The following is a 24,515-nucleotide window of genomic DNA, read 5'->3' on the forward strand; positions in this document are numbered from 1 at the left end:
TTTATCTGGCTAAACTCTATCAGACAACATATGAATCAAAGGAGGATGTCCCAACCAAAAAACATATAGAAGGTATTCCCATATTAAAAAAAAAAAAATGAGGGCACAAAATAAGCGTCAATTAGAAGAATATTTCCAATATGCAGGCTGATATTTTTAAAAATTTTCACCTCAATTCAGCTTCAATAAATAGAAAAAGAACTTTCAATGACAATTGAAATTGAAATTAGAAGATTTGTGAAGCAAGATTTAAATAATTTCGTTATAAATAGTGTAGATTATCAAGACTTGACTATATCAAAGACAAAGAAAGTTTTAAACCTCAGACTATAAGAGAAAATACATACTTGTGCCACAGTTTAAAATGTAGCTAACAAGATAAAGCACATCTAAAATTAATGGCAAAATGTCACTTAAAGTCATATTTCAAATGTGGCAGTTCTATGATCATTCTTATTGTATCTTTGGAGCCCACAATTTTGCATTTTCCCAAGCAATTTTAATGTGAACATTTGAGTTGGCACTGGATGGAATAAAATATATGATCCATTTCTATTCACTTCCCACATTACTTCAAGTCTGGCCAAAGCATCTATATAAAATCATTCTAATATGTTATTATAAATCATTTCCCTGGTCTTTTTCTTTTTTTCCACCTCTCTACATTTATTGGGCCTCAGAGAATAGTGTGACACTGGAAGTCAGAGGCTTCCACTTACACTTGCATGATAAAATGTTCTATCTTTATAGTCATACTTTATTCATTCATGCATTTCTGACTTAACAACAAATCTGTCTTTAGCTGACAGAGCATGTTATTATAACCTAGAAGAGAAGAAGCCCAGTGCTACTCAATGATTTCATGCAAGAATTGAAAAACACAACACTTCCATACCTTTAACTTTCAGATTCATTCTTAAGATGTTTTAGTTTTCCCTGGCACATATGTGGAAAGAGAGAACATTCCCTCACACAAAAAATAGATGTTTATTTTGGATTTGCTATGAAAGAGGATCTAAGCTACACTACAAGGAAAATAATGCTAAAGAGGATGAAACGTCATCCACCACATATAGAACAGGGAAATTCTGAAAACTTACTTACCGTGGAGCAACTAATATTTTTTTTAAAAAAAGCTATGGATAAAGACTAGCATCTCATTGACATGCCTAAAGTCTGTAACACACATTACAGACTGTTGGTTATTATTTGAATAGAAATCTTTTTCCTCCCCTCTTTAGGCTACTATTTGCTACCCCTGCCTTCTCTGTTACTATTGGCATAGAATACATTTTTCCATAACTTCACCTTCAACCTATTCTTCTTTGGATCTAAAGTCATTCTCTGGTAGACAGCATATGATTTGCTTATGCTTTTTAAAAATCCATTATACCAACCTCTCTGTTTTGATTGGAGAGTTTAATCTATTCATATTTAAAGTAATTACTAGTGACTTCTATCATTTTGCTATTTGTTTCCTATATAGTTTCTTACTGCTTTTTTGACTGTTATTTCTTACATCACTGGTTTTCATGGGTGTATAGTTGGCTTTATTTGAATTTATACTAATGTAACTTTAATAACAAACAAAACTGCTCATCTACAGCTCTATCCCAATCCCTCTCAGTTACATCTTTGTACACTGTGTGTCCAAAACAAAACTAAGAATTATTTTAATACATTAACAAAAATACGTTTTATAATGTATTTTAAATTCTAAAACAGTGTCTAGAATGGAATATACTTTGCCTTTTTGTAGATGTTAAACTTCTAATAGCACTTGTTAGTCAGTAATACAAGCATGGTAGAATCAACATACATAATCACTTACTAGCCTTTATCAGTACTCTGGTGCAGGTTTGCTTAGGGTATGATTTCATATTTTATGTGATTTTTTTATATTTGATATTTGCTGAACACTATATAATTTTTTTACTTTGAATCCTACATATATTGGCTACCTACAAAATTAAAAAATTAAAGTTTCTAATATCATAGTTAGAAATACACACACACACACATACATACATACACACATCTAAATATATATGATTCACTTCCTCCATAAGCAATTGAGTGTCTATAGTCTCTGAACATTGTTTTAGGACCCAAGGTTCTTAGATTCATTATGATGCATAAAAATCTCTGGTCTTGAGAATTTATGTTTCATACATAAAGACAAAAAATGAGCAGGCATAAACAAATAAGATAAACTTTAAGAGGACAAATAATATTCCATTTATTTAGCCTTTTAAAAAAGGAAATATTTTCATTTCTGACAATATGGATGAACCTGGAGGACATTATGCTAAGTGCAATGTTAGACACAGAAAGACAAATACTGCATGATCTAACTTACATGTGAAATCTGCAAACACTGAATTCGTAGATGCACAGAGTGAATAGTAGTTGCCAGGGGCTATGGAGTGGGGAGTAAATGTAAAGATGTTAGTTAAAGGGTACAAAGTTTTAGTTAGGCAGGTTGAATCATTTTTGTAGGTCTATTACAGAGTATTGTGACTACCTGTACTTGAAAATTGCCAAGTGAGTAAATCTTAAATGTTTTTACCACAAAAAAAGTATGTGAGGTGATAGATATGCTAGTTAGCTTGATTTAATGTTTTCACAATGTCTACATGTAATCAAAACATCACATTATTCCCTATAAATCCATATAATTTTTGTTTGACAACTATACTTCAATACATCTCGGAGAAAAAAGAAAAAAATGAGCTTTTTTTTTTAACGACCCTCATTTTCAAACTCCGCAGCTCTTCTTCAGTGTGCCTAGTCACGCTTTCCTCTTTTATTCGTTCCAATTCTTACATTACAATATTTGCACTGTGTGCTTTGATCAACTTCAAAAGAGTTGTGTGGTAGCAGTTACTGTTTGTTTTATTATTATTATTTTTTAATTTAAGGAATGATGACGAATATGAAAGCTTCAATGAGTAACAAATGAAATAGTGTGTGCTAAAATGTTAGATAAACTCGGCCAGGCGCGGTAGCTCCTGCCTGTAATCCCAGCACTTTGGGAGGCCTAGGTGGGCAGATCACTTAAGGTCAGGAGTTGGCGACCAGCCTGGCCAACATGGTGAAACATCGTCTCTACTAAAAACACAAAAATTAGCCAGGCACAGTGGCATGCACCTGTAATCCCAGCTACTCAGGAGGCTGAGGCAGGAGAATCACTTGAACCCAGGAGATAGAAGTTGCAGTGAGCCAAGATCGCGCCACTGTACACAGGCCTGGATGACAGAGCCTTATTCCATCTAAAAAAAAAAAAAAGTTATATGAACTCCGAAATATATGTTCTATAGTTATTATGAACCACTGTGTACTATACATTGGTCACCATGTCAGGATAAGAATATAAATAAACGTAAATAATTTTTTGCGATTAATAATAATAACTAGTTTCTTTTGAGCCCTTTTAAGCCAAGAACAATACCTAAACAAACAGTTAAATTTTGAAAATGAATGAAAGGTCTCAGAGCAATAGCTACCTTAAAGACAGCTTGATGGACATGTCTTCTAGCATTTATATGTTGAACTTATTCAGGTTTCCAGTGTTCTGAAGGAGGTTCCTGCTGGATGTAAACGGGCTACTTTCACTCTTTTAGGACACATTAATTCAGAACATTTTGAAGGAGAATACAAGTTCCAGATTAATCATTTTCTTTCTTACTGTAAAATCTCATGTTGGAGTGGTTCTACAAATATTCTCAGCTTATTTACTTCTTCCATAAATAATTGAGTGTCCATGGTCTCTGAACATTGTTTTAGGAGCCAAGGTTCTTAGATTTACTGTGATATGTAACATCTCTGCTCCTGAGAATGCATGTTTTATACACAGAGACAAAAAATAAGCAGGCATTAACAAATAGGATAAACAATATATTGCAATGTATACTCTGCAATGTGCAATCCATTTAGATAACTAAAAGCTTGCTATATGAAACTAAAAGAGATGAAAGTTTATTGAAATTGTGATATATTGACGAATATTTGGGTGGTAAACTAGAATCATTTCTTGCCTTGTTTTATCAATTCATATTATGACAGGTTGATGTAAAGGGCATAACATGCTTTGTAACACTTTATTCCTTAAGTATCAATCAGTCTGTCTCCCTCTGCTCTATGGAGTCCATCATTGCCCCAACAATTTGAGAAATGCCACTTCAGCAAGTAGAAGTGTGTAAAGACGGATAGGAAGAGATGAAAAGACCCTGACTTGACAAGTTTATAGAGAGAAGAAAGGGAATGAGAAAGTATGTCTTAACCTCCCTGGCCTGGCCAAGTTTCCCACTGGAAGAGATTCAGTAGATACCTAAAAGGGAGAACTAAAAGCTTAGGGAGTTTTGCTACAGTTCCCACTGAGAGCCACAGAAAAGATTGCCTGGCAAAGGGTCCACCTCTCAAGAGTCAGAAGGAGGTATATGTTGGTGATGGAGTCGTTTGGTTGACTCATCCAGAACACAGATTGGGGTAAAGGCTGAAAGTGAACTAGGCAGGCTGGAAACTAAATGAGAGCCCGGCTTTGGTAAAATGTGCAACACCAGGAAAAGAGTAGTGAGGTTGAGTCCTGACTGAGGGAAGACAGAGAGAGAGAGTGAGAGAGAACAAGAAAAGGGAGAGGCAGGCTGCCAACGTTGACAAGGAAAGATTTGACTAGACAGACAAGTAATAGTAACACTCGTACCTTCAAGACCAGAGAGAGAAGACCCAGAGTGTTTTCCAATGACCTTCAATCAGATCTGAGGCTCCTTCAACTCTGCTGCAAGGACTTCATAAGTGCCTCATGTTCCCAGGTGCTATATGGAAAAGAAGGAAGGATAAGCAAAGATTGAGCATTTACCTGAAAATCCACTATAAAGAGAAAGTAAGTCATTTCAACCAGAAAAGAGCTAGAAAACAAATAGCAAGTTTGTTTTCCCTGGTGTTATTTGAGATGCATAGTTATAAGGAAATGTCATCGGTTATAATAAATCGTTTAGTATTCTGAATAGCACATTGAGGGACTTTTGACTCAGTAACATTCAGCCAGGTTTTTTATTTTAATTTTCTGTTATGCAATGGAGAACTCAAAATTATTTATTTTCTGCAAACAAGTGTCTCCATTTTAGTAACTTATATGTTGTAAACAGTGTTAAGTAGTGATTTTTTCAATTACATTATTATAGGATTAAATGTTGGTTTAAAATATTGTTGTTGGGTATTTATTATAGGAAATATATTATAGACAAATTCTTTTGTGAAAATGTAATACATTAAAAGTGGTCATTGTAATAAACTGGATACATTTACTTCCCAACTTTATTTAGGCAGCATTAAAATACATATAGTTTAAAACATTTTAAGTATTTTTTATTAGAGAGGCATAATAATAAACTCTGAAGAATCCTAAAGGTTATAGAGAAAATCAACTGAATTTTTAGTATATGGTAAATTATATATTATCAATTCATAAACCTGTGTTGTACTTGCAGCACAAAATATGTCATAAATATTTCTACATGCAAATTGAATATTTAATAAAATACTAACAGTGGCTATTACTTGACAAAGGCTTACTTGTAATTTTTGTCTTTCTTTGTAAGCTTTTCTGTCTCTAAATTTCCTACACTTAAGCTGTCATTATTTTTGCAACATAAAATTAAACAATCAAGCATACATATATGTTATGTTTAATCATTAATATGAAAGAAATAATATAAATTTTTGAAAAAACGTTAGAATATAAACAGTAGGGAGATACTAAACTAATTTGATTAGGTGTGTACACTTGTTCATTAAAATAAACCCTGCTTAACATTTCTACCTACTTTGTAGATGTTATCTCTTAATCCTAATTTTAAATTATGTTAATTTTTACAGTCTCTAGCAGTTACTTATTATTTTTCAGCAGTGTTAGTCCTGCACAGGACTAATAAATATGCATCTACATATTTTAATCCTTCTCTGGTTATCCTTGGAATAATACATAAACATTAATAGGAAATGCTCGTTAATTCATTGCTTTGAGGTTGATATTGAGGTGGTTTGGTTTCAGACATATGTGAGTTTGAGCAGACACAAGCAAACTCAAAGTGACAGATATATGTATGAGATGTATGAGGTAAAGGCCAAGCAGAACGAGTGGCAGGGACTGAGATTCCCAACCCTAGAAGGATTTATACTAATTTTGATTGACCCCTTGTAGCATACATTGTAGTAGGTATTCAAATATGAACAAAAGACTAGAATATAGATTGCTTAAAGTCTCTTTGAGATTATAAGAAAAGAGTGAAATTTGTGTCACTCTAAGTAGCAGACACATTTGGTTGGCTGGTTCTATGATTTTAGGAAATGAAGCCCCAAACCTCCGGGCTGGTATGAGCACTCCAGCTCACATAGGCCCCACTATTCCCTGATATTTTAACCCTGCCTTATTTACATATATATGTATGTTATCTTGTATACCACGATAAATATTTATATTTCTGTTCCTTCTTGGAGAAGTTTTCATAGTTCTATAAACAATAAAACATAAAGTTGAGAGCAAAATATTTCATCTGTTTTGTTTACTGCTACATCTTCAGCATGGAGAACAATGTCTTGAATATAGTGACGCCTCAAATCTTGTTAAATCGTCAAATAATAAATATAATACCCATTTTCTACTCTAAATCCTTGCAGAAAGACTATATTAACTATTATTTTTCACAATAATCTTCATATATTTTCTCACAGAACTTACTCCACTTAGCAGTCAGGACAAATTAAAAATCAGCTACGTGTATTTTTCCTATTAAATTTACTGTCATAATTGCTAATGAAACCTCTTATCAACTCTAAATTTTCTCTAAGGTTTAAATTCAGAAATTTTCATTAAATTCCTAAGTAAATTGACAGCGAATATGATTTGACTGTGTCCCCACCCAAATCTCATCTTGAATTTTAACTCCCATAATTCCCATATGTCATGGGAAGAACCAAGTGTGAGATGACTGAATTATGGGGGTGGGTCTTTCTTTCACTGTTCTCATGATAGTTAGTCTCACGCAATCTGATGGTTTAAAAAAAAACACCCCTCCCCAGCCCCTGAAAATTATGAATGATATAACAGGACAGTTTACACTTGCTGTGATATTGTCAGTACTATCATCTTCTCCCATCCCCTGAATATTACGAACAATGTCACAGGACATTGTACATCCCCAGCCATATTCAGATTAATATCATCTTCTCCTCCCCTGGATATTACGAACAATATCAAAGGAGGGTGTACACACCCTGCGAAATTGGGAGTAATATCCTCTGCCACACTGGATATTATGGACAATATTACAAAAAATGTACACAAAGTGTGTTTACGATTGGGAGCAATAACATCTTCCTCATCGGATATTATGAACAATATCACAGTAGGGTGTACACTCCCTGTGATATGGGAGTAATATTATCCTCTCTCTCATTGGATGTTACAAACAATATCGCAGGGGTGTGTACATCCTCTGCGATATGTGGAGTAAGATCATTTTCTCTCCTACTGAATATTATGAACAATACCACAGGGGGCTGTACATAGCTGGTGATATGGGAGTAACATCATGTCCTCCCCCGTGGACATTACAAACAATATCGCAGGGGTGTGTACATCCCCTGTGATATGGGGGGTAACATCATTCTCCCCCTCCCTGGATAATATGGACAATATCGCAGGAAGGGGTGTACACCCTTTGCAATATGGGGATTAACATCATCCTCTCCCCGCCTGGATATTACAAACAATATCTCATACACCCCCCACGATATGGGGAGTAACATAATCCTCTCCTCTTATGGATATCACGAACTATATCGTAATGGGTGTACACCCACTGGGATATAGTGAGAAACATCATCCTCTCCCCTTTGCATATTGCAGACAACATTCCAGAAAGTTTATACCTTTTGCGATATGGAGAGTAACATCACCCTTCCCCCTATCCTGGATATTACAGATACGTACACCCCACTGCGATATGAGGAGTAACTTCATCCTCTCCCTTTCTTGATATTATGGACAATATGGCAGGGGAGTGTACTCTCCCTGGAATATGAGGAGTAACATCATCCTCTCTCCTCTTGGATGTTACGGACAATATCACAGGAAGGTGTACACCTCCTGTGATACGGGGAGTAGTATCATCCTCTCCCCCCCGGATGCTATGGACAATATCACACGGGGTTGTACACCTTCTGCGATATGGGGAGTAATATCATACCCTCACCCTCTGGATGTTACAGACAATTTCATAGGGGCGTGAACACCCCCTGCAATATGGGACATAATATCATCCCCTCCCCCACGGATGTTATGGACAATATTACAGTGGGTGTAAAACTCCTGTAATTTGAGGATTAATATCATCCTCTTCCCTCGTAGGTGAAATGGACAGTATTGCAGTGGGGTGTACACACTTTGCGTTATGGAGAATAGTATCATCCTCTCCACCCCTGGATGTTACGGACAATATTACAGGATATATACACACCCTGCGATATGGGAAGAAATATCATCCTCTCCACCCTGGGTATTACAGACAATATCACAGGGGGGTGTACAGGCTTTGCGACATTGGAAGTAATATCATCCTCTCCCGCCCTGGATATTTGAAACAATATCACGGGGGGGGGGGGGGTACACCTCCTGCGATATTGGGAGTAATATTATCTTCTTTCTCCTGAATAGTAGAAACAATATCACAAGTAGGGTGTACACCCCCTGAGCTATTGGGAGTAATATCATTCTATTTCCCCCTATATATTAGAAACAATATCACAGGAAGGGTGTGCAATCCCTGTGCTATTGAGAGTAATATCATCCTTTCCCCCCTGGATCTTAGGGACAATATTTCATGGGGGTGTACACTCTCTGCGATATTGGGAGTAAGAACATCCTCTCCCCGCTGGATATTAGGAACAATATCACAAAGGGACTATGCCTCCTCTGTGATATTGAGCACCATATCATCCTCTACCAACATGGATATTAGGAACAATATCACAGAGGAGGTGTACACCATCCGCGGTATTGACAGTAATATCATCATCTCCCCTTTTGAATATTAGGAACAATATCACAAGGGTGGTGTGCACCACCTGCTATATTGGGAGTAATATCATCCTTCCCTCCCCTGAATATTATGAACTCTATTACAGAATGGTGTGCACCTCCTGCAGTATTGAGGGTAATATTATCTTCTCACTCCCCTGGATATTATGAACAGTATCATGGGGGATATACACACCCCCTGCCATATTGGGAGTAATATCATTTTCTCCCCCAGTGGATATTACACACAAAATCACGGGGGGTGTACACTCCTGCAATATTGGGATTAATATCATCCTCTCCCCTCACCTGAAAATTATAAACAATATCACAGGGGAGTGAGCACCCCCTGCAATATTGGGCATAATATCTCCCTCTGCCACCTCAGATATTACGAACAGTATCACAGAGGATGTACACACAAGATGTTTACCATACTGGGAGAAATATCATCTCCTCCCCAGATATTACTAACAATAGCACAGTAGGGTGTACACCCTCTGCGATATGGGGAGCAATATCCTCTCCCCCTGGATATTACGAATATGGCAGGGGTGTGTACACCCCTGCAATATCAAGAATAATATTATTTTCTCTCCCTCTGAATATTACAAACAACATCGCAGAGGGGTGTACATGCCCAGTGATATGGGTGGTAACATTATCTCCTTTCCCCGTGGATATTACAAACAATATAACAGGGGTGTGTATACCCCTTTGATATGGGGAGTAACATCATCCTCTCCCTTCCTAGATATTACAAACAATATCGCAGTGGCATGTATGTTGCTTGCGATATGAAGAGTAACATCATTCTCTCGGCCCCTGGTTATTATGGAAAATATTCCGGGGGGGTGTACACCCACTACAATATGGGGAGTAACATCATCTTCTCTTTCGCTGTATATTAAGGACAATATCCTGGGGGGTGGTATACTTTTCCCGCGATATAAAGAGTAGCATTATCCTCCCCCTCCCTGGATTTTACAAACAATATCGCAGGGAGGTTTACACCCTTTTTAATATGAGGATTAACATTATCTTATCCTCGCCTAAACATTATGGACAATATCGCATGGGGGTATACACCCCAGTGATATGGAAAGTAATATCATCCACTCCCCTCCTGTAAATTATGAACAATATCTTAGGGGGGTGAACACCCCCTGGGGTATGGGGCCTAACATCATCCTCTCTCTGCCCCGAATATTATGAACAATATCACAGGTGAGTGAACACTCCCTGGAATATTGGTGGTGATATCATCTTCTTTCCCCTTGGATATTATGAACAATATCACAGGGTGGTGTACACCTTCTGCGATATGGGGAGTAATATCATCCTCACTCCCCATGGATATTACAAACAATATCACTGGGGGAGTCTACACCCTCCGTGATGTTGGGAGTAATATCATTCCCTACCGTTGTGGATATTATGAACAATATCACAGGAGGGTGTACACTCCCTGAGACATTAAGAGTAATATCATCCTGTTTTTCCCTGGATATTACGAACAACTTCACAGGGGTGACTACCCCTTGTTCGATATTGAGAGTAATCCCAGTATCACAGGGGGGTGTACACGCCCTTTCATATTGGCAGTAATATTATCTTCTTACCCCCTGGATATTATGAACAATAACAAAGGAGGGTGTACAACCTCTGCAATATTGGTAGTAATGTCATCCTCTTTCTTTCTGGATAGTACAACCAACATTATGGTGGGGCGTACAGCCCTTGCAATATTGGGAGTAATATCATTCTCTCCTTCCCTGAAAATTACAAACAATATCACAGGGGTGTGCATACCTTCAGCGAAATTGGGAGTAGTATCTTCCTCCCTCCACACCTGCTTATTACAAAAAATATCACTGGGGGGTGTTGACCTCCGGCAATATTGGGAATAATATCATCCTCTCCCTTCCTGGATATAACGAACAACATCACAGGGGGATGTACATCATCTGCGATATTGGGAGTAATATCATCCTCTCCTCCCTGGAAATTCCGAACAATATCAAAAAGGGGTTTATAACAACTTGATATTGGGAGTAATATCTTCCTCTCCCAATTTTATTACTACAAACAACATCACAGGGGGGTGTACACCCCTGCAGTATTGGAAGTAGTATCATTCTCCCCACCCCCTCGATATTATGAGCAATATCACAGGGGAGTGAGCTACCTCTGTGATATTAAGAGAAATGTTATCCTCCCCCTTTCTGGATATTACGAACAATATCACTGGGGGGTGTTCACACAGTGTGTTTACGATATTAGGATTACTGTCATCCTTTGCATCCCTGGATATCACAGGGGCGTGTACACCCCATGGGATATTGGGAGTAGTATCATCATCTCTCCACCTGGATATTACGAACAATATTACAGGGGAGTGTACACCCCCTGCGATATTCAGAGTAATATTATCCTCTCCCTCTCTGGATATTAAGAACAATAACACAGGGGGCTGTACACCCCTTGCAAATTTGGGAGTAATATCATTTTCTCCCTTTCTGGATATTAGGAAAAATATTAGAAGAAGGTTTACACACCCTACGATATTGTTGAGTAATAGCATCCTCTCCCTACCTGGATATTGTGAACAATATGACAAAGTGGTGTACAGTCTTTGGGATATTGGGAGTAATATAATCCTCTCTTCCCCTGGATATTATGAACAACAGTACAGAGGAGTGTGCAACCTTAGAGATATTGGGAGTAATATTATCCTCTCCCCTTTTGGATATTGTGAACAATATCACAGGGGAGTGTACACCCTGTACAGTATTGGAAGTAATATCATCCTCTCTCTTCCTGGAAAGTACGAACAATATCACGGGGAGATGTACACCCCCTGCAATATTCGGAGTAATAGCATCCTCTCCCACCCTGAATATTTTGAACAGTATCACAGTGGGGTGTAACCCTCACTCGATATTGAGAATAACATCACCCTCTTTGGGATGTTATTTTCAAACATCCCAAATGTCTATCTTGGGATAGACATGTGGGGAGTAATACCACTCCCTTCCACCCCCTGGATATTATGAGTCATATGATGGGGGGGTGGTCTCCACCTCCCGCTATATAGGGAGTAATATCACCCTTCTCAACCCTCCTGGATATTACGAGCCATATGACAGGAGGGTGTCTACACAGCATGTTTACAATATTAAGAGTAACAACATCTCCCTGTCTGGAAATTTCAGACAATATCACAGGAAGTTGTACAGCACCTGCGATATTGGGAGTAATATCATCCTCTTCTCCCCAGGGATATTAGTAACAATATCACAAAAGGGGTGTACACCTCCTGCGATATTGGGAGTAATATCATCCTCTTCCCCCGCTGCATATTAGGAACAATATCACAGGGGGTGCACACCCCTGAGATATTGGGAGTAATGTCATCCTCTCCCATCCTGGATATTAGGAACAATATCAAAGGAGAGATGTACACCTCTTGTGATATTGGGAGTAATATTGTCGTTTCTCCCTCCTGGATGTTAGGAAAAACATCCAAAAGGGGTGTACACCTCTGTGATATTGGAAATAATAGCATCCTGTTCTCCTTTGAATATAAGGGAAAATATCACAGAGAGGATGTACACCCCTTGCGATATTGGGAGTAATATCATTCTCTGCCCACCTGGATATTAGGAATAATATCAAAGGGGGGGTTGTGTACACCCCCTGTGATATTGGGAATAATATTGTTTTCTGTCCCTCCACCCCCCGGAGTATTAGAAAAACATATAACAAAAGCACAAAAGGGGTGTACAACCCCTTGAGATATTGGGAGTAATATCATCCTCTTTCCTCCCTGCAAGATATTAGGAAAAATATTACAAAAGGGGTGCACACCTTCTGTTATGTTGAAAGTAATATAATCTTCTCTCTCTTTGAATATTAGGAGAAACATCATAGGGGGGATGTACACTTTCTGCAATACTAGGAGTAATATCACCCACTGGATATTAGGAACAATACCACAAAAGGAGTGTACACTGCCTGCGATTTTGGGAGTAATATCGTCCTCTCCCCCTTTGAATATTAGCAAATATTAGCAAAAATATCACAGAGGAGCTGTATAACTCCCTGCGATATTGGGAGTAATATCATCCTGTCTCCTTGAATATTAGAAAAATATCAGCAAGAGGGGGGTGTACACCAACCCTGCGATATTGGAGTAAAATATCATCTGTCTTCCCCCTCTCCTAATAAGGAACAAATATCAGAGGAGGTGTACACTCTGTGATACTGGAAAGTTCTATTATCCTCTCCGCACCTGGATATTAGGAAAAAGTATCTGGAGCCGAGTGTAACATTTCCTGCGATATTGGGGAGTAATATTGTCATCTCCCTCCCCCTAAATATTAGAAACAATATCAAGCAGGAGGGTACACACCCCCCATGATATTTGGAAGTAATATCATTCTCTCCTTTTGAGAATTTCAGGAACAGTATCACAGGGGATGCACACCCTTTGCTATACTGGGGAGTAATATCATCATCTCACCCCCCTGGATAGCTAAACAATTAATAGTGGGGGTGTACACTTTTCTGCGATAATGGGAGTAATATTCTCTCCTTCCTGGATATTATGAAACAATATCACACAGGGGGTGTGCCATTCCCCTTGAAGATATTGGAGAGTAATATCATCCTCTCCACCCTGTGGATAGTACAAAACAAATATTCACGGGGTCGTAACACACATTCAGCGCTCTCTTACGATATTGGGGTTGATATCAAATCCTCTTTCTGCCTGGATATTGCAAACAGTATCACAAGGGGGATGTACACCTATCTGCCAATACTTCCAGAGTAACTATCATCCTCGGCGCCCCCCCCCGGAATTAACAATATCCACAGGAAGCGCTGCTACATCGACCTTGCATATTGGGAGTAATTTCATTTTCTCCATTCTGCGATATACAAAACTACAACAAAGTGGGGTGCGATACTTGCAATAATATCATCCTTCTCCCTCTGGATATTACGAACAATATAACAGGAGGGTGTGCCCTCCTGGGATATTGGAAGTAATATCTCCATGGATATACACACAATACCCTCCTGGGTATTAGGAACAACATTGCAGAGGGAACAACATTGCAGAGGGTCCTCAGAGGGCTGTTGTACAACCTGGCGGTTTGACAGTAATATCAATTGTCTCCCTTGAAACAGTATCACAAGGTGGGGTGTACACCACCTGCTATATTGGGATAATATTCATCCTATCCCCCTCTGGATATTAGGAAAAATATCATGGGGGGGTGTACACCCCTTGCGACACTGGGAGTAATATACTCCTCTCAACCCATGGTAATTAGTAACAATATCACGGAGAAATGCACACCTCCTGTGATATTTGGGGTAATATCATCTATCATCTTCTACCTCTGGGGTATTAGGGACAATATCACAAGTGGGGTGTACACCCCCTGCAATATTGGAAGTAATATCATTCTCCTTACCAGAATATTAGGAACAATATCACGGTGGTGTGCACACTCCCTACAATATTGGGAGTAATATCAACCTCTCCCCTCTCCTGGAATATAAGGAACAATATCACAGGACGGGTGTATGCCCCCTGCAACATTGGAAGCAATATCATCCTTTCCACTCTGGATTTTAGGAACAATATCACAGGAGAGGTTTACACTACCTGCGATATTGACAGTAATATCATCGCCTCCCCCATTGAATATTAGGAGAGTATCTCGAGCGGGGTGTACACCCCCTGTGATATTGGGGTAATATCATGCTCTCATCCCCTGCAGATTATGAACTATATTACAGAATGGTGTACCACCTCCCCCCCCCATAATATTGAGAGTAATATCCTCTCCCCACTGGATATTATGAACAATATCACAGGGGCTGTACAACACCTGTGATATGGGGAGTAATATCACCCTCTTCCCCCCAGATATTATGAACAATATGGCAGGGTTGTGTACACCCCTGCGACATCGGGAGTAAGATCATTTTCTTTCCCCTGGATATTATGAACAATATCACAGAGGGATGTGTATACCCCCCTTTGATATGGCGAGTGACATCGTCCTCTCCCACCCTGAATATTATAAACAATATCACAGTGGCATGTGCATTCCCTGTGATATGAAGAGTAACATCATCCTCTCATCCCCTGGTTATTACAGACTATATCACATGGGGTGTTCACCCTCTGTGATATGGGGAGTAGCATCATCCTCTCTTTCCCTGTATATTATGAACAATATCGCAGGGTGGTGTACACCCTTTGGGATATGGAGATTAACATTATCCTATCCCCACCTAAATATTATGGACAATATCACATTGGGATGTACACCGTCTGCGATATGGGGAGTAACATCATTCTTCCACTCCTGGAAATTACAAACAATATCATAGGGGTTATACACCCTCTGGTGTATGGGGAGTAACATCATCCTCTACAAGGAATCTACAAGGAACTTAAACAAATGTAAAAGAAAAAAACAGCCCCATCAAAAGTGGGCAAAAGACATGAACAAACACTTCTCAAAAAAAGACACTTACATGGCTAAAAAACATGAAAAAAAGCTCATCATCACTGGTCATTAGAGAAATGCACATCAAAACCACAATGAGATACCATCTCACACCAGTTAGAATGGCAATCATTAAAAGTCAGGAAACAACAGATGCTGGAGAGGATGTGGAGAAATAGGAACACTTTTACACCGTTGGTGGGATTGTAAACTAGTTCAACCATTGTGGAAGACAATGTGGAGATTCCTCAAGGATCTAGAACCAGAAATAACATTTGACCCAGTGATCCCATTACTGAGTATATACCTAAAGGATTATAATTCATTCTGCTATAAAGACACATACATACGTGTGTTTATTGCAGCACTGTTGACAATAACAAAGACTTGGAACCAACTCAAATGCCCATCAGTGGTAGACTGGATAAAGAAAACATGGCACATATACACCATAGAATACTATGCAGCCATAAAAAAGATGAGTTCATGTCCTTTGCAGGGACAGGGATGAAGCTGGAAACCATCATTATCAGCAAACTAACACAAGAACAGAAAAACAAACACTGCATGTTCTCACTCATAAGTAGGANTAGGAGAGTATCTCGAGCGGGGTGTACACCCCCTGTGATATTGGGGGTAATATCATGCTCTCATCCCCTGCAGATTATGAACTATATTACAGAATGGTGTACCACCTCCCCCCCCCATAATATTGAGAGTAATATCCTCTCCCCCACTGGATATTATGAACAATATCACAGGGGCTGTACAACACCTGTGATATGGGGAGTAATATCACCCTCTTCCCCCCAGATATTATGAACAATATGGCAGGGTTGTGTACACCCCCTGCGACATCGGGAGTAAGATCATTTTCTTTCCCCCTGGATATTATGAACAATATCACAGAGGGATGTGTATACCCCCCTTTGATATGGCGAGTGACATCGTCCTCTCCCACCCTGAATATTATAAACAATATCACAGTGGCATGTGCATTCCCTGTGATATGAAGAGTAACATCATCCTCTCATCCCCTGGTTATTACAGACTATATCACATGGGGGTGTTCACCCTCTGTGATATGGGGAGTAGCATCATCCTCTCTTTCCCTGTATATTATGAACAATATCGCAGGGTGGTGTACACCCTTTGGGATATGGAGATTAACATTATCCTATCCCCACCTAAATATTATGGACAATATCACATTGGGATGTACACCGTCTGCGATATGGGGAGTAACATCATTCTTCCACTCCTGGAAATTACAAACAATATCATAGGGGGTTATACACCCTCTGGTGTATGGGGAGTAACATCATCCTCTACAAGGAATCTACAAGGAACTTAAACAAATGTAAAAGAAAAAAACAGCCCCATCAAAAAGTGGGCAAAAGACATGAACAAACACTTCTCAAAAAAAGACACTTACATGGCTAAAAAACATGAAAAAAAGCTCATCATCACTGGTCATTAGAGAAATGCACATCAAAACCACAATGAGATACCATCTCACACCAGTTAGAATGGCAATCATTAAAAAGTCAGGAAACAACAGATGCTGGAGAGGATGTGGAGAAATAGGAACACTTTTACACCGTTGGTGGGATTGTAAACTAGTTCAACCATTGTGGAAGACAATGTGGAGATTCCTCAAGGATCTAGAACCAGAAATAACATTTGACCCAGTGATCCCATTACTGAGTATATACCTAAAGGATTATAATTCATTCTGCTATAAAGACACATACATACGTGTGTTTATTGCAGCACTGTTGACAATAACAAAGACTTGGAACCAACTCAAATGCCCATCAGTGGTAGACTGGATAAAGAAAACATGGCACATATACACCATAGAATACTATGCAGCCATAAAAAAGATGAGTTCATGTCCTTTGCAGGGACAGGGATGAAGCTGGAAACCATCATTATCAGCAAACTAACACAAGAACAGAAAAACAAACACTGCATGTTCTCACTCATAAGTAGGAGTTGAACCATGAGAACACATGGACATGGGGTGGGGGGGTCATCACACACCGGGGACTGCTGGGGAGTTGGGGGCTGGGGGAGAGATAACATTAGGAGAAATACCTAATGTTGATGATGAGTTGATGGGTGCAGCAAACTACCATGGCACGTGTATAGCATACCTATGTAACAAATCTGCACATTGTGCACATGTACCCCAGAACTTACAGTATAATAATAATAAAAAAAAAGAATAGGAGTTTCCCTGTACAAGATCTCTTTTCCTGCTGCCATCCACATAAGACGTGACTTGCTCCTCTTTGCCCTCTGCCAAGATTGTGAGGCTTCCCCAGCCATGTGGAACTGTGAGTTCTCCATTAAACCCCCTTTTTTGTATATTGCCCAGTCTTGGTTATGTCTTCATTAGCAGCATGAAAACAGACTAATACAACACCTGAGGAGTGAGAGTGAAGTTTAATGAAATGATAATAACGTAAGCAAATCTAAAAATCATTGGATTTAATTTAGTGACTTAAATTACTGGATTATGATAATTGTATTGTATTGTATTGTATTGTATTGTATTGTATTGTATTGTATTGTATTTCATTTATTTATTTTTGGGATGGAGTCTTGCTCTGTCACCCAGCCTGGAGTGCAGTGGCATGATCTTGGCTCACTGTAACCTCTACCTCCTGGGTTCAAGCAATTCTCCTGTCACAGCCTCCTGAGTAGCTGGGATTACAGGTGTGTGCCACCATGCCTGGCTAATTTTAGTATTTTTAGTAGAGACAGAGTTTTGCCATGTTGGCCAGGCTGGTCTAGAATTCATGACCTCAGGTTATCCGCTGCCTCAGCCTTCCAAAGTGCTGGGATTACAGGCATGAGCCACTGCACCCGGCCTACAACTGTATTTTAAATAAGAATGTACTTTCTGAAAATTGTCATAAATAAATGTCAGTGTTGACCTCAGTAAGTCATCTTTATATGTGTTTTCCTGAATGTTTCTGTATATACATTTTGCAAAACTCTAACATTACTACTGGCAGATTATATTAATAAATATATAAAAACAGTAATTACTTTATTTTTTTCTAACCTGAGCTCTGGGACAAGATTATTATTCTTGAACCTGAGCTTCACAATTAAATTAGATATGCAGCTTTGACAATTACCTAATCATTGTGTGCCTCAGTGTCCTCATTTATAAAATAGGGATGATGACAGGCTCCTTCTCATGAAGTTATTTTGAGAATTAAATGACCTAATCCATCAAAAGAACATAGAATAGGGCCTAACACATAGTAACTACCCAGTAAATGTGCTCTATTATTATATAATAGACTTCAGATATGGAAACATATGGTTTACTGACATTAGTTTCCAGAAATGCTTAAAACAGAGTTAAGCATGCATTGACACATGTTGATACCAATATCAACTATTCCTAAAATATACCTCTGGGAACCTCAATTCAGCATGCCAAATTGGCATTTGTTCCTATTCATATGGTGAGTGCTGATGGAACACAAGAGACAGAGTATTAACAGCAACTCAAATTTGCTCTTCCAAATAATTGACAGTTGTTTTATCACCCATCAGAGTATCAATCTGTCACTCGCTTAAGTCAAAATGTCAATCTTTGTTCAAAAACGATGTACAGAATATTGTACAACCTGGTTTGAAAGAATATAAATTGTATTTATAATAATTTCTCAAATAAATTACTATCTAATTTTAATTGATTTAAGAGTGAGTCAAGAAATGATTCCATTACTCTCACGGGAAATACCAAGAATGTAAATGATTAACGTCAAATGAAGTATACCAAAAGAACAAGAGATAAATATTTTGAACAATTAACTGTCACTGTAGAGGACTTTTATGTGATATTCAGTCATTCATCATAGAAAATACACCTTTTATATGAAACAATTTCAAATAGCAAGTTTCTTTGTACCGAAAGACCAATGTTAAGAAGTAAGACGAATTTAAATAACTTTACTTTCTTGTTTAAACTAATATATTCCAGATCTCTCTTGAACAGTTGTGGTAAGCACTCCTCTCCCCACCACCAGTGGCAGTCTCTTATCTGCCAAATATTTTAAAACCTAAATTGATGCATAGTATAAATGGAACCTTTAACAAATTGAGCACTTTGTCAACACTCAGGTTTAATGAACACACATCACTTGAACACTTTTTTCAAAGATTTTTTTTCCCAGGTAATAACCGAGAATTTTGAGCTTGTCGAATGCAATCTGCTACAGAAAAGATCTACTTGTGCTGTCTCCTTCTTCCCCAAATAGCACCTAGGTCATAAACTATAGTACTCAGTTATTCTTAATTCTCCACAGAGGATCTCCATAAACAATGACCTGTTATATCAATGACTTTGCCAATTAGAGTCACAGTAGGCACTACAATTGGACACATCATTTTTCTGTTCTTCTGACATTTACAACTTCAAATCCTACTTAAAAATGTAGTTATTAGATTCAGTCCTTATAGTCATTAATACAGAATACATTTACGACTCTCTTCGGTGATAGAGCAGATGTTAGACCTCAATGGTAGGGCTCCTTGTGTGGGCTCTAAGTTTTGGCAAGGCCAAGTTCCTCAGAGTCCACAGAAGGACACCCTCCATTCAACAAGAACATTGATTAAGGAAGGTGAGGATGAATGGCTTTGTGGTAGTTAGACTGAGAGCTAATGAACAAATGTGTTACAGTCTTAGCTTCCCAGGCTTTCTAAAAGTCTTTTCAAATTGCCTCCTACACAAGTTGGTGTTAAAGATTGTGCAAGTCTCTCTTTAAGAGCTACTATGCTTAGACTAAAAGGGAATTTTCAATGTTTTAGGGAAATATTTTTTATCTATATTAAGAATAATTCTTTGCATACCTATGCTCTAGCTCTGCCTCTCAGCAAAGGAAAATGAGCTGTTCTGCATTTGTTTTTCAGCGCGAAGAAAGACATTTAATTTCTCAGGCAATGCATTGTAACTTAGAGCAATGTGTAGAATGTGAAATGGAAAATGCATACAACTACAAGATGAGTGGACTGTTTCATCCACAGACAATAACCCATCCCTAATGACTCATTTTCCTCTATATAAATTGAGAAATGTGACAAGGATGGGGAATGTTTTTCCCTTACAAGGAAAAAAAAAAATTACCTGCAAAGAAATGCTAATCATATTAGGCTGATGCATCCGTTGGTACTACATCATCCTCTGTCCTCTGTGTTAGGAAATGCCTTATTATAGCTACTACACAATAAAGAGAAAGACATAAAAAAATTTTAATAAACATGTTTTGACTTAACTTTCCTGGAATGGGGCTGTGTTATGAACTCTGTAACTACAAATTTAAAATCAAATGACAAGAATGTAAATAAAAATTAATAATTTGCTCTCTATGTTAACTTTCCATTAATGCTTTCATTAGACTGTTAGATTATTCCTAACTAGGAATTAAGTTAAAAATGAAAGGGTTTTTTTTTTCCAGACCACAGCTTTATGTAATTTTCTCATTATGTATGCGCTTTAATCTTTTATCTGTTTCCTTAAAACACTTGCCCTGATAATCAGGGATTAAATACAAGATAGTCTTCTCTGTTTCTCTCTATTGTCATCGGCTCCAAGAGTACTCTTTGTTGTGTACTGTAATGTTGATTCACTTGATTGTTTTTTAAATCCCTAGTCTATACTCTAATCAGGTTTTAAAACTGTACTCCTGCATTAACATTATGTATTGTGCACCACTGCCGAGCTAATGGGCTAGGATGAGTCAGATCCCCATATATTTTTATGTTTCTTTTTTTCCTTCGTTTGTCTTCATTTCAGATTGAAAACTCCCTTTACTTAGCCAATTTTTTAAATGAACTTCATAAATCTCCTCACGTAAAGCACAAGCAGCAGAATTTATTTAAAGTGGAAAACTTTTTCTCCCAATACTCTTTTGTAGATTTTGCTGTAAAGGGAAATCAGTCTTAAGCAGTCAGGGCTGCTTTGCACTGAAAGAAAATTAAATTCCTGCATCCCTGTGCATACTGCACGCATGGCATGCTTTCCATATGATTTCTACCTACATGATCATCACTCAGCACTGAAAAAGCTCAGGGGCAAACGAAGGTCGGGAAGCTATGAGGAGAGCAACAAAAATCAAGATCAACTGAAAATGACTTAATTTCCATACATATTTCTTCCTAAGTGCAGGCTCAAAAGAGAAAAGCGCTCACTCTTCTCTCTTCTCCAAAGCCTTCCCTGCAGCCGCATTTCAGTTAAGTGAGGGTAAAATAGGCTTTTGCATTAGGTTCAGTTAACTTTTTCAGATCCGTTATCAGAAGAAGTCCTATCTGCCTGTGGCTCAACTGTCAATAAAGACACCAAACAATAACAGTAATGGATGAGTAAAAGAACATGTTACAACTATCAGAGCACATTACCAGATTTGTGTCATTTGATCCTTGCAAAAGCCATGACCAAAGATAATTTTAAATAATTGATGAGTAAATGGTGCTTCAGAGGTTAACTAATTTGAAAAAGTTCAACTGACAATCAATACGTAATAGATTACATGTGCTATTTTCAGTATACCGAACAGCTTTAAAAGATACCCTTGTATATCTTGGTATGAATACATATTCCTCTATCAACTGAATGTTGGAAGTGTCTTTCATGAAGCCCTGCACTTTGTGGGGATTATCTGTTAATGAGCTAAATCCCCTAGAAATCGTGCATATTGATGTATTTGTGCCAGGAATATTATGTATCCCTGCTTAAACCAGGCTTCCTTTTTGGTCTTTTAAACACTTTATTTAAGTAAAAGTAATACACACATACTCATCATAGAAAATACAGATAAACAAAATAAGAAAACTTAAATTATCCATAACCCTACACAGATTTTTATTGTTGTTAACTTTTTTTCCAAATAATTTTAGACAGGAAAGAGCAGCAAAATTAGTACATAGAGAAATCTCAGATCACCTTTACCTATCTTCCCTACTCTTATAAAATCCTAAAAATCGTTCAATTTTCAAAACAAGAAAACTAGTTTTGGCCCAATTTTTTCACTAATGCTTCCTTATTGTTTCAGGTTCCAATCAGGGATCCTATAATGTATTATTTCATGCCTCACTAGTCTCTCCGAATATGTGACAGATCCTTAGTCTTTCCTTGTATTTCATGGGCTTGACACGTTTGAAGAGTACTGGTCAACTGCCTCAGTTTGGGTGTGTCTGATGTCTTCTGCTGATCAGGATGAGGTAATGCATTTTTGTCAGGAACATGACAGAAATGATGTGCCCTTCCCAGTTCATCACATCGTGGTGTAAATGTATCTTATTGCTGGAAAGCTAATCTTGATTCATTGGTTAAGGAGATGTTTGCAAGGTTTCTTCACTATAAAATTATCATTTTCTGTTTGCAATCAACACAAATGTTGGGAAAGATTACTTTGAAATTATTCAAATAATATCGTTTAATATCAAATAATATCTTTTTCTTAAATTTTGGCTCTTAAATTCAGCATTCATTAGTCGATTTTGCTTGCAATGATGACTTCTGTCGTCATTACTTTTTTTGTCTTTTTATTTTTGAGACAGAATCTTGTTCTGCCACTCAGGCTGGAGTGCAGTGGTACGATCTCTGCTCACTGCAACTTCCACCTCTAGGGCTCCAGGGATTCTCATGCCTCAGCCTCCCAAATAGCTGGGATTATAGGCGTGAGCAACGATACCTGGATAATTTTTGTATTTTTAGTAGAGACGGGGTTTCACCTGTGATCTATGAACCGGTTATCTTACATGTTTTTTTAAGAAGAGGTACTTTGCAAATGGAACTTAGGGAAGGACAGACCTTGAGATAGGGAGATTATTTTGGGCTATCCAATAGATGCAGTCTAATCACAGGAGTCCCTAAAAGTGGAAAATAAAAGAAGAAGGATGGGTCACAGGGATACAACCTGAGGACTTGACCTGTTTTTGTTGGTTTTGAAGATAAAGGAAAGGAGCTGAAGCCAAGTAATGGCCTGGCCTCTACAGGCTCAGATCAGTCACTGACTGACAACCAGCAAGAAAATCAGGTCCCTGGCCTTTCAACATCAAGGAACCAAATTATTTCATCAACTTCATCAACAAAAACAACATAAAAGAGCAAAGAAATGAATTCTTCCCTAGATCCATTAGAAAGGCATGTGTGATGTAGCTGAGTCAGACTTCTGACTTACATTATTATAAGATAATAAATTTGCTTTAAGTCAGTAGATTCATACTCTTCTGTTATGGCCACAATAAAAATATAATAAAACTATCTTTTCTTTTCTTCCCTTAAATTGTTCCAAATTTTGCCACTGGGAGCTCCTTCATTTGAGTGAGGTCTTTTACTCATCTTGATGGCTGTTGGTAGCACTTTCTTCATTTGAATCAACTTTATGCGGTCAATCTTATCAGTAGAAAAATCAAATTAAAAGTCTGATAATTTCATACAAATAGAATTCATCTTAGATTTTCTTTCCATGGTCAGAAGAAAACCATGAGAGGATACAGTTTACCTAGCCACTGTAATTTTTAGGAGTTAATTTAAAATATTGAAGTATGGAGGCATTGGGCATTTGAATCTTTGCCCCAATTTGTAAGAAATTCCTGAGCTGTGTGTGTGTGTGTGTGTGTGTCTGTGTGTGTGTGTGTGTGTGTGTATGTGTTGCTGTCTTTTCTAAATCTGATACTAACTGGGAAACTGGAGGTAGGCCAGGACTCAGGATATAAAATAATTTAAGGAATGGGTAAGAGGCAGGAAAAAAAAAAATACATGCCCACTTTTACCTTACTGTGTTTACAAAGACTAGAGGTGATGCAATTTTAGGCCATCTCTAAAGCTTACTACATTATTACAATAGTCATTTTCTAATAGTGATTAATGCCTA

This window comes from Rhinopithecus bieti, unplaced genomic scaffold (assembly GCF_001698545.2).
Source record: "Rhinopithecus bieti isolate Rb0 unplaced genomic scaffold, ASM169854v2 scaffold_23647, whole genome shotgun sequence".
Lineage (NCBI taxonomy): Eukaryota > Metazoa > Chordata > Mammalia > Primates > Cercopithecidae > Rhinopithecus > Rhinopithecus bieti.